Source organism: Sciurus carolinensis, chromosome 11 (assembly GCF_902686445.1).
Source record: "Sciurus carolinensis chromosome 11, mSciCar1.2, whole genome shotgun sequence".
Lineage (NCBI taxonomy): Eukaryota > Metazoa > Chordata > Mammalia > Rodentia > Sciuridae > Sciurus > Sciurus carolinensis.
Genome location: NC_062223.1, coordinates 85,816,974 through 85,830,937, shown reverse-complemented (window position 1 = coordinate 85,830,937; position 13,964 = coordinate 85,816,974). Strand labels below are relative to the sequence as shown.

The 13,964-nt window shown below is 39.9% G+C and overlaps 1 protein-coding gene and 1 pseudogene across 15 annotated transcripts in view; both read left to right on the top strand.

The window, feature by feature from the left end:
- Dlg2 (discs large MAGUK scaffold protein 2) overlaps nt 1–13,964 on the top strand; it is a 2,079,243-nt gene that overhangs the window by 1,693,086 nt on the left and 372,193 nt on the right. The window lies entirely within an intron of this gene.
- Nucleotides 9,312–12,742, top strand: LOC124958375 (L-lactate dehydrogenase A-like 6A; annotated as a pseudogene).

Sequence of the window (13,964 nt, the reverse complement as noted above, 5' to 3'; positions counted from 1 at the left end):
TCTAAATCCTTTTCGCTTGAAGTAAGGGACCTTCTGTTACCTAAAAGGGACCACAGAACTCATGGATTGTCCACATTTCACTTAGGAAATATCCCCCTTGTCTGATATAGAATCTAACTGCAATATGTGTTAAATGAAAAACTCAATAAATTTTATGGGTACAGTATGAACCCAAAATTAGCATCGCTACTTTCTGATGATGTTAAGTCCAGCTTATCCAACATTTCCTTAGCATGCTGTATATCACAAGTTAGGAAAATACCATATTGAGAAATACACTCTTAAAGTCTGACCTGTGGTGGATAACCCACAGGGTCACTACTCAAGGACTCACCTGTGAGTAGCCTTCAAAAGTCATTTTAGTGATACTAAATGTGATATCTTCTCAATGTGATATCTCTAACATTGTACTCTGAGTAACACCAGATCTGTTAAATGTTTCATGAAAAATGGTTCCTGATCCAATAAAAGATCTGAGAAGTCCTGCAAAAATACCGAAATACTACTAAAGCATTTTCTGTCTTACTTAAGAACTCTGTACCATCAAATGAAATATTTTTTGGAAAGTTTGTTCTAAACTAATCTCCAGAAAAACTCATGCAGGAAAAATAATATTTCTGATTTGAGAGGAATATTTTCACCTTAAAATCTTGTTTGCAAAGATCAGCATGTCCAATCCACTTAGGCACTGAGGACACAACATTTTTTTAAAAGTTTGTGACCTTCATGAACATATAGCCTTATGAAGGGAGACAAACACATAAATATATTATTTCCAAAATAATACAGAAATGTTAATGAGAAGTTGCTGGGCCCACAGGGCTACCATTATCCCAGCCTAGAGTGTGGGAGAAGTTGTCTAGCAAAGAGGGGCTGGAGGAGGTAGAAACAGTAGAGAATTAGAGAAAAAAAAAAAGGGTCATTAACTGAATACCTGCTTAGCACCAAGCATTGTGCTGAACACTGTACTATGATTTTATTGCATTTTCCCAACAACCTGGTTGGTTTGAAGACTCAGGAAAATTAAATAATTTGCTCAAAATCACACAGAAAATCAGCAGTGACAGTGGTACTTGAATTGACATTACTTCTGATTTCAAAGCTATACTCTTTCTGCAGTGCCAGCCTTCAGAACGAAAATTGAATTTGGCACTTTGCTTATGTCTGAGATTGTCCACACTCAAAATTTAGTTATTAAAAAAAATGCATAATATAACAGCATATTGACAAAGAGATACATGAGCCACCAAGGAAGCCCTTGTACACATAGACCCATAAGACTGAGGTGATTTAGAAGCAAAGTCTAGATCCTCTGGAGCTTTACTTGAGGACTAGACTGCCTTAATCTCCTGTATCCTCATTGAATAAGGTAGAACCCAGCTACTGAGCACATGTCTAAAGAATGGCTGAATATCTTGGCCTTGCTCACTTCTGTAGAGGCAGCCAGGAATTCTAGTTATGTTCATCTTGACCTGTAGCCCATTGGTCCCGTTTTCTATCCTGAAGATTCAGAATATCATAAAACTTTACCTTTCTGCCCAATGGACTGTATTTTCCAATTCAGACAGAACTGACTAACAGAAATTTTGACTAACAGGAAGTTCAATAATCAAAAAAAAGGTTAAGTATTCTATTATGCACTAAAAGCTAATGGTTTGTTTAAAATCTGTTTGTGATATATTCTCTTCATCCAAGAAGGTGTTTAGGAGGTTAGGATTTCCTACACAAGGCTCAAAGGGTGGATTGACACCTGCTCCTGTACCTCCTCATGTAAACAGCTAAAATGTGCCATGATAGCTACCGCGAGATACATGGTAAACCTTGCCAAGAAATCCCAAGTTTTAAGACAGGAGTGATGGCCAACTACAGTGAACTGAGTTCTAGTTGTAATTTGCTTTTGCCTTTGAATAACCTACTTTGATAGCTAATCCCTAATAGCCCTTATATTTGCATCATTATCTACAAGGTCCCTTGCTGTGGACGTTATCTCATTTGATCCTGATAGGATCCCTTTAGGGCAGATAGGAAAATAATCACTGCCATTTTATACAAGAAGAAACTGAAGAGTGCAGTGATTTTTCTAACTGGGAACCAGTTCGACTCCAGATATAGGATTCTTTCTGTCACCACCTGCTCCTTTAGCCTTGATGCTAATACTCCAGCAATGTGCCTGATGGGAACACAGATAGTGAGTCTCCCTGCTGGGGTTCTTGACTCCAACCCTTATCAGCTCTGAGTAACTTAAACAAACAAACAAAAAGGAATTTATTGGATAAATTATAGGTAACTCACAGGATCTTCTAGAAGGTTGGGCATGGACTCAGAGCCAAGAGGAAATCCTGACAAAGGAAAGTCAGTTAAGGATGCCGCTCCTGAAATTTCACATTGCTGCTGGCCACTTATGGCCAGGTCATGCTATGAAAGTAATTCTTTTCTCTTTCTCCAAGCGTCTTACACCTTAGCATGTAAATGCTAGATCCCCAGATACCTCTCCATGCTCCAACTTCAAAGGTGTGGGGAAAGGACTATCAACCCCATCCAGCCCCTCTATTGGAAACAAGGCTGTGCCACCTTCCTATCTTGGATGTCTCAAAATAAGAAGGATATTTGGATGCTAAATGATTATTAGAGATCATTTGGCTTGTTGAGTTCAATAAAATGGATTTTAGATCTAGGATGTTAAGAATCATTAATTGCTTCTTACATAATAGAAATTATTTCTGTAGAGCGGCCTCCAGAAGGAGGTGCTTAGGCCTGAGAGAAGGAAAGGAGAAGCACTGGTGTCAGAAAGGGTAAGATGCTTCCTGAGAAGAGCCTCACATGGTCGGATTATTACCTTGCAGATCAAAATTCTGAGACTCAGCCTCACATAGTGGCATGCACCTGTAATCCTAATCAGTCCAGAGGCTGAAGCAGGAGGAGGGAAAATTTAAAGCCAGCCCCTGCAATGTATTGAGACCCTGTCACAATATAAAAATTCTTTTAAAGTACTGGGGATGTAGTTCAATGGTAGAGCATTTGTCTAGCTCTGGGTTTAACTTCAACACCACAAAAACATATAACACCTGACATTCATAATGGTTAAAGGTTAAATGACCACACTATTGGTAATAGGACTGGACTCTAGGTCTGCCCATTTTCAAAATCAGTATTTTTTTCATTGTTCTCCCTACCTTTATAGATTCTATCAACTTTGATTGTTTTTTCCTCTGCTTAACCTTTCCACAAGTTCCTTTTGCCCTTTCATCTAAATGCTACCCCCCTTTTCTCAATTGTTACTGGAGATTGAACCCAGGGGCACTTAACCACTGAGCCATGTCCCCAACCCTTTTTATTTTTTTTATTTTGAGACAGGATCTCACTAAGTTGCTTAGGGCCTCACTGATTTACTGAGGCTGGTCTCAAACTCGCGATCCTCCTGCCTCAGCCTCCCGAGCCACTGGGATTACAGAAGTGCACCACTGTGCCAGGCTAAATCCCCTCTTTTAATAATAATCAATATAGGCATCTCTTGAGTTTCACCCCAGAGGGAAAGAGAATGAGGTGGTAACTAAAGGATACAGTTTGTAAGTGTTCTGTGTTGAGGAAGATGATTCAGTATAGAGGGGGAAATTGGCAGTTGGCAGTTTATTTAGCAATTCATATAAATATATTAAGTGTAAGAAGAGACTTTGTATGTAACTGCAATCTTATTTGCTAATTCTTTGATATACTGAATATCGCCTATTGATTTGTTTTGCTCTTTACTGAATCCTTAAGCCTTGGACGGTGCCAGGCACATCAGAGGAGGTCAATGAGAGCATGACTGTCAAGTACCATGCTGGGTTCTATATGGAATTGTGAGGCAAATCAGACATTGATCCTAGCCAGTGGAGAGGAGGACATAAACATGGTCATGACCACTCTCAATGACTGGCACTTACATGAAAAGAGACAGTGAGCACCCTATACAAGCAACCTGATCATATATGAGCTGCTTCTACCTCTATAACCCCAAATTTCTTTTTGGGGGGAGTGTGTGTACCAGGGATTGAACTCAGGGGCAATCAACCACTGAGCCCCAGCCCCAACCCTATTTTGTATTTTATTTAGAGACAGGGTCTCACTGAGTTGCTTAGCGCCTCACTATTGCTGAGGTTGGCTTTGAACTCCCAATCCTCCTACCTCAGCCTCCCAAGCCACTGGGATTACAGGCATGTGCCACTGTGCCTGGCCACCTCAAATTTCTAAGAGAGGCTTTGGCCCTTGCTCTGCTAACTCCTACTCAGGTTCTGAGAAACTGCAGAACTGGAATTGGCAGAAATCATGGGTCTTGTGGTGTGAACTTCCCAGCCAGTATGTAGGTCAAGGGAACCTTCTCCCCAACTCATGCAGTGCGGGAAAGGGGAGGAGAGGCACATGCAGGATGGAAAGAACCCATCTGAGATCAGACAGAGATGGTGGCATGCCAAGATTTAGGAACAAAGGGTTAAATACAGATTCTTTGCCCTCCAGGTCCTATAGTCTAATGGGAGATCAGAGTTGGGAGGATAAAGACAAATCTTAAATGAGATCATAGTAAGGGGCCTAAGGAACGTGGGTAATGCTCAGAGGAAATTGAAAAAAACTCTTGACAGGAGAAAGGAAGGCGCTACAACAGCTCTGTTCACCTGCAGAAAAGCTTTATTGTTTCCATGGAAATCCCATCAAGAGAGATTCATGCTTTGAAATTATAATATCTAAAACTGACTGCAAATCAAAATAATCAGGAGCCGAGAACTGCTTAAATCAAAATAGCAGATGTGGTAAAAAGGAGAAGCCACTTCGTTTTACTCTCTCGTACAGCCAATTTGTTATTAAAATCGGTAATAAATTCCCCAAATCCACATAACACCTTATCTTCTTATCACTTTATCAGTTAACGATCATTCCCTTGGGGGAAGGGAAATCTCTTAAAGGTTTTGTTCTGATTTTTTGCCTGAAACATTCAGTTTTTTTAAGTTGTCTGTTTTATCTATGATCCAACTTATTGCCTCCATTATCCAGTTTAAGTATTTTTGGGTAGAGAGATTCCAAAAATCTTACAGGGGAATGACTGAAATGTACATGAGTGAGTTGTATCCCAGGGGTAACATTTTTTCACTGGAAAAAGCTTTTTCTATAACAGATTTCTTTACAGCATAAAAACAATGTCAGTACTCACTTACACATCAGTGAACTAGTAAAAAAGAAAATACCCGCTTCCTTTGTTCCCTGACCCACATTCTTTTCTGCCTCAGGAGAAACCATCTCCAGGGGTTCTTTTTATTGGAAACATTCACTCTTTTAACCTGACAGCACCAAAATATAAGTCAAATCACCCTGAAGGTAGGCATCAGAATCTGGACTCTCCAGCCTGATTCAGCGCTAACTTGTTACATATAAAATGCTTGCATATCTTCAACTAGTGGTATTACATGGTAGCAAGGATAATCCATTGTTTCCGAATAGTGCTTCCTCAATTACAGAGCAATTTTTACATTTTTGTTCTCAAGGCAAACTTGAAATAGGTGAAGAATGCACCATTACTACACCACCAATTTTTTGTTAAAAAAAAAAAAGTCTCAGAGAGGTTAAGTAATGCATACAAACTGGTAAGATAAAACAGAAACCTGAATATTTAGATACTCATTTCTTATACATTTTCTCCAGTTATTTTCATAAACCTAGAACTCTGGTGAAATGCAATAGCACACAGCACCTGGAGTTGTTTCCTAAAAGGCCACAAGATGGCAGTAAAAGATTTTTCATAAAACTATGTACCCGTTTTTGTACTGTTGATTGTATGAATCATAGTATTAAAACTGAGCAGATATTTAAAATTTAATCCAGTGAATGAAAGGAAGATTAAAATTTGAAAGTAGCGTTGTGGCTTCATTGTGTGCTTTTTAAAAAAATATGTGAGAGTCTCATTTTTAAACAAAGTGCTAGGTATCAGCCAGGAGTCCCAGGAGCCACAATTGCTTGAGAAAGCTCAAATGAAACATGTTGCTCCTTTGGAACATCAGATTACCTGCTCTTCTGCTTGAAGGAAAGAGAAAGAGGGGTCAACGAACGGCCAAGAGTTAATCTTGCATATAATTTAATTTTTTTGTTATTTCTCTGTGTTCCAACTTTCCTGATGGACCAACAATGCTGTGAAACAAATTATAGAACCATTTATTGCTTAGATCTCTCAGATCTTGTATGCAACAAGGTGCACTAAACTATAGCCATTTTTTCTTGTAGTTTTCATTATTCTTCTTCCAAATTTATGATAGGATTCGGAAGGATGGCAACTATTCTTTCCTTTCTTCCATCTAACTCCATGTTGAGCAGGAATTGTCTTTGTTGATGGGGACCATGATCAGCAGACATGTGTGGTCATGAATCCGTTGTCCCTGCGGTTGAAAACATTTCTATGTCTAACATAAATATAACTGTGTTCCTTAACACCTCAAGTGTGTGTAGCAGACAGGTCTTAAGCCTTGAAAAGATGGTAGTGGGCTTTCATCAACATGTAAAAAAATAAATAAAATTGAGTATCAGATATCTCCAGTTTGAAAGTTCTTTGGGCTGCCTGAATTCTCTTTCCCATTTTCTAATATTATCTTCATATTCATAGTCATTGCTTATTGTGAAAGACTGAAACTCTCATTTTTACTTGCTTAAAAGAGGCTTTATGTTTGCTCTAGGTAGCTCATCATGTTTTTTTTCTTTTTTCCTCTGAGAAGAACCCTGATACAAACTGTTAAGATATCTTTTGCTTACTAACTGACATCTATTAAAATCTTCCGTTAGGAAATAAGATAGCCACTCTGTTCATTTATTCATTTATCTACACTTCTGTCTGTGACAACCTTGATAGAGCCTTCAAGCCATGCTGTAGTTTGGAGTCGTGATGTCTAAGCCAAGGGTGGTGTCCTCAAGCTGCTTGTGGTCTATGAGGAACAAGTGTGTCCATCCACACAGGACTGCCAGAGAAGGAAAGTGGAGAGGGAAGGCAGTTCCTCAGAGGAGGACAAACGTCACCAGGTAATGTGAAGAGGATTCATGCTCTCCTTAGTGATGGAGAGAATGTTCTAGATCGTCATTGCACGCCTAAGATGAGCTCTCTTTTCATCAGGCCACAGAGGAGGAGCATGAAGTTCAATGCAGAGGCAGAAGGTAGAGGTGCTTAAGACACAGGAACAGTCTGACCCAATAAGATGTGAGGTCTAGGAGACAAGTCAGGCCTCTGAATCCCAGGCAGAGGAACTCCAAACTGGACTAGGGGAGGAAACACCAACAGGTTCCAGGGGCAGCCAGTCAGGGACTCAGTGTATCCCAAGCAAAGTCCTGACTCTTGCTTCTCTGCAAAGTGAATTCAGTCTCTAAAGTTCCTTCCAGCTCCAGTATTCTAGGAATACATGTGTGTGAGAGAACTTTGATAAAAAAGAGACATTGAAAGTTTTTGAACAATTAATTTTATAACTAAACACTCTATTAGTTATGACTAAACGTATGTTATGAGTGATCTTAAGATTTCCCTTTAAATAATGAAAGTTTAAAAATAGAAACTAAAACTGAAATCTAACATCCATTCGGTCATAATTCAATCATCAGAATAAAATCTAACTGCCTCAATATAACTTTCTTTTGTCCAACCTCACCTCTAAAATTCCCTCCATTTTCTTCATCGTCAAACCATATGTAGCCTTACATCCTCTTCTTAACACTCTCCCCACCCGCCTTCTTCTCCTAAATAACTGTCTTCATTTGTTCTTGAAGTCTCAGGTTGTTATACTCTCTCACCATCATTTGCTCACCCCGCCCATAAGCAGGGAAACACCTCCAAGTTGGCTAGCCCTCTTAACACACTTGCATGCATGCCTGTGCCCTATCACAACACTTTCCATACTAATTGCAAATCCATGTTTGATTTTCCTTAGTAAGCTATAATATAGGACAATCTTGTAAGTCTTGTCCACCTAACGTATAGTGGATATCCTATATATAAATATATAATGAATGAGTAAAGCATTCATTAATTCATTTTTAAGTTACTAGATTTTGAATGAAGACCTCTTAAAAGAACATATATCCAAGATGCATGGTAATTGTATAACTATATTATGCTAGACACCTTCCTATAGGTTGATTCTCTAAGAATTACCAACTGAAAAGAATGTGTGTATCCTTAGAATATTTTTAAATTTGTGCCTAACATCATACACAAAAAAAGGTAAGAATATGTAGTTGTATCTTTAGCAAGCACTAGAGGGCAGTGAAAGCAAACTTAACATTCTTTGGAAGGAAAAGAATTGTAAAAAAAATTTATCTGATTAAAATCTGTGTGGATAATCTTATGTTTGTGATGGTTATAGTATTTGTAGACTGTAGTTTCTATGATTATGGGTTTAGCAGTTATAATTACCTTTCTAGTGTGGAATTAAAACCTAGATTACCTGTGACAACATCACCATATATTGCAAGCATTATCTTATATGAACCTCCTACAACACTACCAAGGAATATATTCTTTACCCATTTTCCAATGAAAACAATGAGATTCAGAGGCATTACACTAGTAGATAGCCATAAGAAAGCAAAATGCTGATATGGACCTGTAAAGACTTATTATCTACAAAATTCCCTACCAAGACTGATAGTCTGGGAGAATAGAGGTCCCAAAATCGTTTGTGCCTGTTTAGAATGGAGACATATAATAGCAGTTTCTTAAAAGAAGATCTTGTGACTTTACATTACCAAAGGAAGTGTTATGGTTTGGATATGAGGTACCACCCAAAAGCCCATGTATGAGACAATACAAGAAGGTTTAGAGGAGAAACAATTGGATTATAAAAGCCTTGATCCAATCATTAAATTAATCCTCTGATTGGGATTAACTGAGTGGTAACTGAAGTGGTAGGCTGGAGGAGGTGGGAGTTGGGGCATGGCTTTGGGGTATATATTTCTGTCTGGCAAGTGGAGACTTTTTCTCCTTCCTGCTGGTCATGTGAGCTGCTTCCCTTTACCCCACTCTTCTGCCATGATGTTCAATCTCACCTTTAGCCTGAGGAATGAAACCGTGAGCCCCCACATAAACTTTTCCCCCTCTAAAATTGTTCTGGTTGGGTCCTTTCAGTCACAGCAACAACAACAACAAAAAAGCTAACTAAAACAGAAATTGGTACTGAGAAGTGGGGTCATTGCTGTGCCTAACCTGAACATGTTGTTTAGAATCTTTTTGAGTTTTTTGATTTGGTGGGAGGAATTTTTAGATGCTTAGCAGTACCAGCTAGAAATGCTTTAAATTATTGTAAATGAGCTTAATGGTCGATTCTGGTGGGAGCTCAGAAGACCAGAATGCCAATAGGACCATGGGTAGTGAAGACAGGGCTGGAGAAAGTATAGAGGAAAAGGAAGACAGTATCAGAAATTATACTAGTATGTCCTGACTGATGCGTTATCTGCAGTATGCCTGTGTCCTGAGAATTCCTGTGAGGCTGATTTTAAAAGCAATGGACTTATAATTTAGCAAAGGAAATTTCTAGACAGCAGAGCATTCAGGCGGAGGCATGGATATTTCTGGTGGCTTCTAGCTAAATTGATTGTGATAATCAGGAACAGAAAGCAGAGGAGCAAGATTTGAAAAACTTGGACTTGAAAGGCAGAAGTAAAACTGGGGCTAAGGAAGTTGCAGTTGTTAAAGACATTAGGGCCATTTAAAGAAATGCTAAAGACTTTGCCTAAAGACAATAAGAAAGATGACTTGAGGGCATCTCAGGAGCTAGCAAGACCACACCCATCTCAGGTTCAAGGGAGTAAAAGTGAAAACTCTCTTGAGACCAGTGGGGCATTCTTCTTGCACAAGGGAGTCTAGGAAGATTTTTTTAAACATGCTCAATTACCCAGGCACTCAGAGGCTGCTGCAGCCAGAGTCCCTGGATTCTTGGCTACTGCTTGAGATGGCAGCAGACCTTGGCATCAACCACATGGTGCTGGTTCTGCAGGAATGCAGGGTGCTGGAGTTAGGGGGTCGTGGAGACTTCCACCAAGATTTCAAAGGAAGACCTGGGTGACCAGGCAAAGTGCAGCAGGGTCAGAGTCCCTGTGGACAGCCCCTGAAAGGGCGAAGTGTGGAAATTAGAGGAGAAAGCCAAAGGTGCCACGGAGACCCCCGAGATTAAGAAATGCCAGTAACGTGGGACATCATCCTAGGAAAGCTGCAGGAATCAAGCAGAAACAAGCCAACAGAAAGGCCACTTGGACTATAACCAACAAGGCCACAGGGTTGGAATTAAACAAACCCTTTGAAGAGAACATCATGATGCCATGTACTCCTGATACTGGATCTGGAGCTACAGGACGGGTTTGCTCAGCTAGATTTCGGTCTTGCTTTGGTCTCATCCCTTCTTTCTACGCCCCTATTTTTATGAATGGAAATGTTTATTCTGTACCATTGTGTATTGGATACTTTTAAACAGCTTTTTTTTATAGGAACTCACAATGCAAGCTTGCCCTGAGTCTCAGAGGAGACATTGAAGTTTAATTTTTGGGCAATCTTGGAACTGTTGAGACTATGGGGACTCTTAAAGATGACTTAATGTATTTTGCACGGTGGGATGATCATAAAATTTGGGGGATGAAAGGCAGAATGTTGTGGTTTGGATATGAGGTGTCCCCCAAGAGCTTACATGTGAGACAATACAAGAAGGTTTAGAGGAGAAACAATTAGATCATAAAAGCCTTAATCTAATCATTGAATTAATCCCCTGATAAGGATTAACTCAGTGGTAACTGAAGGCAGGTAGGGTGTGACTGGAGGAGGTCGGTCCCTGGGGGCATGGCCTTGGGTATATATTTTGTATCTGACGGTGGAGTCTCTTTCCTTTCTGATCATCATGTGAGCTGCTTCCCTCTGCCATACTCTTCAGACTAAGACCTCTGAAACTATGAGCCCTTAAATAAACTTTTCCTCCTCTACAATTGGTCAGGTCTTTAAGTTACAAGCAGGGAAAAAGCTGACTAAGACAGGTAGCTATCTGAAGATGCTGCCAAAATGTTTAACCTTGAAACTGTTTATGAAAATGTGATCCCAGAACATGGAGAAAAGACATCCTTCTGAAGTCCACACTGGCTAGAATCTCTTAAAGATTACATATGCCATTTTATTTACTGCATTTTTATAGAGGAACCAGGAAGCCAAAGACTAGGGATGAAGAATCCTGGACATGATGTATTAGAGGTGGGAAATTGAGACGTCTTGAAGAGGGAGAGAGGAAGATAAAGGGAGATGGAGTTAGAACTAGACACAGTGATGCTTAAACTTATTGCTCTAGAGTAAGAATGGGTTGAACTTGGATTACATACTAAAAATAGAAAACTAATAATTCTAAATATTTTGCATGTTTGTAAAACTTGAATTCTAGGATTCACAAAAGGATAAACAAGACCCCTTGCTGCTAGAATCTGAGTAGACATCAGAAGCACCTTTTGCAGGCTCCTAGGAAGCCTGCACAAACTGGGTATATATTTGTAACCTAGCTGCAGTAGCTGGGGTAGGTGGGGTGCATTAAACATCCAATGACTTCTTCCCATGTCCCCCAGTAAAGTCAGCCTGCAACATGAGCACTGCTTTCCTCTATTCTCTTCCTCTACTCACCTCTTGAATGAGCAGCCAGGAGCTGGGCAATAGGAGTCCTGGTGCCTGCCACAAAGTGACTCTGTAGAAGGAACAATCCTTGACCTGAGATGGTTGTGTGTCTCCACCCAGGGAGTGCAGGGGTGACTGGCTCTTCAGCCTGGTTTCCATTATAGCAACTGTCAAACTTGAACATACTAATCATTGTGCTTCAGAGAAGGCCATTTGTCACACTAATATCTCCATTATTGGAATTGGATGGGTTGGCATGACCTGTGCAATTACCATCTTATCGAACAGCCTTTGTGGCTGTCAGTGACAGCAAACTGAAGAGTGAGATGATGAATCTTAAACATGGAAGTCTTTTCATGAAACTGCCAAATATTGTTTCCAGCAGAGATTACCTTGTCACTGCAACTCCAACCTAGTGATTATCACAGCATGTTCACACCAGGACAAAGGAGAAACATTCTTCAGTCAAACAAAATGTAGGTATCATTAAAATTAATGACTTCCAATATTACCCAATACAGCCCATGCTGCAAATTGACTGTTGTTTCCAATCCAGTAAATCTCTTAATTTATGGACCCTGGAAGATGAGGGCATTTCCCAAAATCCGTGTCACCTGGAAGAGGCTGAAATCTGGATGTTATCCATTTCTGTTTGGGTAGAGGCTTGGTGTCCACTTACCACTGTCAAGAGTGAACCCTTAGAAAGTCCAGAGACTTAAGTGTTCCTGTGTGAATTAACATTGCTGCTGGCTCTCTGAACTCAGACATAGGAAATGACAAAGATCCCAATCAATGGAAAAATGTCCACGAAGAAATGATTGCTAATGCCTATGAGATCACTAAAATGAAAGGTTATATACTTCTCAGGTCATTGGCCTATCTCTAGCTGATTTAACAGATTTTTTTAACAATCTTCAGAGAGTACATCCAGTTTCCACCCTCATTAAAGGTCTCTGTGAAATAAGTGAAGTATTTCTAGTATTCCTTGTATCCTGGCAGAGAATGGCATAACAGACCTTTTAAAGGTACAGTTGACCCGTGAAGAGGAGGCCTGTTTGAAAAGAGCACAGAAACACTTGGGAAATTCAGAAGGAGCTCAAGCTTTAAAGCTGCTTATGTCATGGGAAAAGAGTAGTTATGGGATTGTACATGTCAAACTTTTGAATAAACACAAATTCCTAAAGGTAGGAAAGTGGAAAGGGGGTCAATAACTGCCCTGTTTATTCAGCCCTCCAGCTATTATTTGAACTCGCCTGCTAAATGATGCTTAATTTTTTTGCAGTTCCTAAGTGACTACATCAATATAAAAATAAAAGTATATACACTAAAAAGGAAAAGTAAAAAGAGTGAGTCTGAATCCTAACTCTGTCACTTGTAATTGTGAATTTGGGCCATTTATTTAATGGCTCTGTGTCTCAGTTTGCTCATCAATAAATAAAATAATGACTATGTCTACTTATAGGGCTGTTATAAAGAAGAATCAAGGTGATCCTTGTCTAGTGTAGCATTTGACATATGGAAGGACGTGGCCAATATTGGCTGTCGTTATTGATGCATGTGCAAGGCCTTTCTGTAGAAATTAATGTAGACTCATCTGTGATGCCCTAGAAAGTGCCCTCAGAAATCAAAAGAGGCACCAACTAATAGTAAGTCTGTGAATCTGACAGGTGTGGTTTCAGGTCTTGCTTCTACCACGTAATGCCTCGTGATCTGGAGCAAGTCACTGAGGCTGACTCAGTCATGTTCCATGTGAGGGTTCACTTGCCATGGCTGCTGTCAGTACTAAGCACTGCAGGTTCCATTGTATGCTCCATCCTAGGTACTTCAGCAGGAGCCAGCTGACAATCCACAGGGATTCAGATGGCTTCCTGCAAAGGTTGAAATCTTTTATTAAATCTCAAAGGGCCTTATAACAAGTCTTTGTTTCTGTTCTTGAAAAGATGGAAATCAAGTTCGGCCTCACTTTGAAATTGCCTTCATCTGATATTCCCCAAATGGACATTCATTTCCCTTGGAATACCATTTGACCTTTAATGTTAACTTGATTCATTTATTTCCCAAAGAGGAAAGGGGTACATTCAGAATCAGAGAGGGTTTTGAATCCTGTTTGGTACTACTAAACAAGAGGCTCTTGGACACAAGTTCTCCACTTCCCTGAACTGAGTCTTCTCATGTGTATGGAACCAATGAATCCTGTCCCAGAAAACTGTTAGGAGATTTAAATGAGCCCTGGGGTATGGAAAGATCATCACAGTTCCTGAAATATCAAATGATCTGGCCTTCTTTGGGCATACCACCAGCAGTCCCAGTGTTCACAGCTCTGTGAGCT